The sequence below is a fragment of the Nicotiana attenuata genome, chromosome 2, assembly GCF_001879085.1.
Source record: "Nicotiana attenuata strain UT chromosome 2, NIATTr2, whole genome shotgun sequence".
Lineage (NCBI taxonomy): Eukaryota > Viridiplantae > Streptophyta > Magnoliopsida > Solanales > Solanaceae > Nicotiana > Nicotiana attenuata.
The window spans coordinates 20,538,970-20,542,824 of NC_031990.1; the positions used below are offsets into that span (position 1 = coordinate 20,538,970).

Here is a 3,855-nt window from a genome sequence, read left to right on the forward strand (position 1 = left end):
GTAGGTAGATAAACCGTTGCTGCAGCCATATTGGAACGGATTACAGACCGTCACATCCACTCGCGTGCCAATAGAGCTATAGGAACGGTTCTTGGAACGGTTTTCATCTCCGTTGCTATAGAGAAGTCTATCGCAACGGTTTTCCCTCTCTATTGGAACGATTATTCCTTCCAATTGGGACGGTTTAAAACCGTTACTATAATGTGTATGCAACGGCTCATAACTGTTACCATATTATGTAATGCAACGCTTTCGTAAGCTATTGTTACGGTTATTTATGCATATAACAACGGTTTGTATTGCTACGGTTTTAACTACCTATTGGAACGGTTTACATTCTAATGGAATGCCATTTGTGTCCTATCGCAACGGTTCTGGTAGGCTATTGTAGCAGTTTATTTAAAACAGAAATATAGCTCATGTTGTAAATAAATTTATATATATATATATATATATATATATATATATATTAAATTATAATAACACTAAAATTTAAATAAATCACAAAATAAAACTATTAGTAATGTAACTCGTCCAACAAGCTAATAATATCCATAAAAGCAAATGTTCTACCCCAAGTGCATAAGTTTAATACATTTCAAGATAGTAAGTTTCAAAATGTTGGCAACAAAAGATTCCTAGAACATTCATCTATAGCAATTCAAAATTCATCTTAAGTAAGGTCTAGATCTTCATTGCCTTCCTCTTCTATTTCTTGATCTATTCCACCTACAAAAGAGGATAAATAAAGTCATTACCTTTCATCTGGAATGCCTAGACTAAATAAATTGATCAAAAAAGAAAAAGAAAATAATGGACATACAAGATGCTAGTCATGAGCCAAGCTCTTCTACAGAAACACATTACCTAGACCCGAATTTGGACATTAAATGTACATGCAAGCTACTAAAAAAGAACAACATATCAAATTAATCCCATTATAGGATTTAAAAGGAAAAGAAGTCAGTTTGCACAAATTTGATTTTGTGACCACTAGCTAATTCCCGATTTCATATCAGGACATATGCCAGAGTAAGAAAATTATATAGGCAGGAAAAACTTAAAAGAATTTTACGAAACGTTTCAGGAACAAAAAGGTCGTGGAACTGCATACATCATTGTTGACGGACTTCATTTGGGGGCAGAGGTGCTCAACTCTATTATACTAGAGTTTGGATGTGTAAGAGAAGCCTCAATGTCTTTTCCATCTGAAGAATCTACAAATTTAAGATACTGCTCAACTGTTAGTGTAGCAAGAGAGCAAAGTATGACTGCTAGATACTTTGTCGCTATGTTGGTAACGGCAGTAGAGTTTCTTAATAATAATAATCCAACGGTTGATAATACACTGTATAAGGAAAAAATCCTAAATCCTCCAACTATTAGTATTTTCTAGCCCGATTTTTCCCTTCTCCCTACAAAAAGGACGAGTACAACTCTTCTTTTTGCCCCCCTAATGTTTTAATTCCCAAAAATAATGTGCTAACAGTACAGTGCATTCCACGCTAAATACCATCTAAAGGTCGGAATAGATCAACTAATTCGTTCAGAGGATATCTCTCATCTGTGATAGGCAACTTAGCACCCATGACGACTCAAGTTTACCCTAGCAACTACGAGGAGAATAGAGCAGGTAGAAAGTTAATGAACCAGCAACTAGTAGATTATGTAAACACCAAAGCAACCTTAAGAATATGCCTTGCACATACCTGCATCCTCTGTAATGTCAGAAGTCCACAAGGTGAGATTGTCCCTTAAAAGCTGCATAATCAAGGTGCAATCTTTGTAGGAGTCCTCATTAAGGGCATCCAGCTCCGATATTGCTTCATCAAAAGCCTGCTTAGCCAGGTGGCATGCCCTGATGAAAACAGATTCTAATCAACTGAGATGAAAAACATGTTGCGAGTAGACTTCAATTAATGAAAACCACACAAACCTTTCAGGGGAGTTCATTATCTCATTGTAGAAAACAGAGAAATTTAAAGCCAAACCCAGCCGAATGGGATGGGTAGTTCATAATTCAGCCTCCGCAATAGTTGTAGCTGTCTGTACACAAGGTTTAGAACGCAATAATAAGTGGAAGTAGATACATGTTAGAAAACAAATACAATCACTACACATGTAACATGAAGAGAGGGGAATGGAAGAAAATGACAAGGAGAGAGGCCCTACATCACATTAACAATCAAGTTTCCCAACATCCAAGTAACCAAATTGGGGCACACAGTGTGCTAGTTGCACAAATTAGTAGATGTTACAAGAAAAACAAGAAATTTGTTGTACACTTAAACATCATGTTTATGCCATGTGCTGCATCATGAAGCTGAAAGAAAACAAAAAAATACAATAAGGACCCCTGGTACAAGTGACATTGTGGCAAAAGACTGAGGCTCCATAGGATATAACCAATAGATCATGGGTATATCAATCTTATAGTCTGTATTTGTTAGCTACATCGTTATCAGCTAGCATGCAGATGTTAACATTTATGTTCAATGCCATGCATCTTAGAAGTTAAAAGGATTCGGTGAAAACAATAAATGAAAACTAATCCAGTAGAATTATTCAAGGAGATTACCACAGCCAAACCTCGATAACAGTCTTCATTCATAAAAAAGTTATCCACTGTATCAAATTCTTCTTTAGCAAATCATGAAGCTAAACATCAACCATTCAGTCCTCGGAAATGTGCAGTCGTGCCACGTGCTGCCTGATCACCTCTGCCTGATCAAATATAAAAGCTATATCTAGAGAGTGAATAGCCTCAATTTAAGTAATCAGACATGGAGCAATCGAGCAGAGCATATGCTAGCACTTACTTTTAGATAAGGATGCTGGCACTCACTAAAAAGGAATCAACCAAGAAATAAGAGGAAGATCACAGGCAACAGACAATATGTATCATTGTATTCTTCTTTATAAAAACAGTATAATTTTCTTCTTACATGCTTAAGTAACTGAATACCTGATATGCTTTTAAAGACAGATCAGAAACCTCTTTCTTGTCATTCCCAGTTTTGAACTCTGCAAGGTATCGATAATAATCCCCTTTCCTGACCAAAAGATAAAACGAGCTAAACAAAAATGAAAAACCTATGAAGTTCTGAACTTTCTAAACACCAAACTCAACATTTCTGACTCAAAACAAACTATATAATACAAGGGCCTCACATTTTGTAGTAAAACACAGTTGATTCTCCAGAAGTACATGATCGAATAAGATGCTCATCAATAACGGTCATGATATTATTGCAAATGTCGGTGAGCTCTGACTCCACTTTTTGCTGGTACTCCTTAATCCGCTTCGCGTTCTGCTCATTTCCTCTAGACTCTTCCTTCTGCTCGATGGAAGACAAGATCCTCCACGATGCTCTCCTAGCTCCAACCACATTCTTATAACCAACAGAAAACAAATTACTCTCTTCCACTATCAATTCAACATCCATATTTGCAACATTCTTCATCCCATCGACCATCTCTGTAACATATTCTCTATATATTACATATCAACCAACTGCCTAGAAAATGAATCCTAATTCCATTATTATTGCAGATGAGTATAACAAAGAATTTGACATAAAATTACTCAAAGACAGAAGCTGAAGCTTATTCCACATATAAGCAGAAATCTTTCCAATTATTCAGTCACAAAAGACCAAAGGAATCATATAAATATTTGTAAAAAAGAAGAATCATATTGGTATTCAAAAAGCTAACAACAGAAAAAGAAAAAATTAAGTCAATGGTGAAGGTAAATTAGTTGCATACCAATCTTGAAACTATGTAGTATCAGTCAAAATATAGCACTACGTACGTGTATAAGATAACAAAGACAACAATTTTGATTAACAAAGA

General features: G+C 35.6%; 1 pseudogene; it reads right to left on the reverse strand.

Moving 5' to 3' along the window:
• LOC109244988 lies at positions 547-3,476 on the reverse strand (annotated as a pseudogene).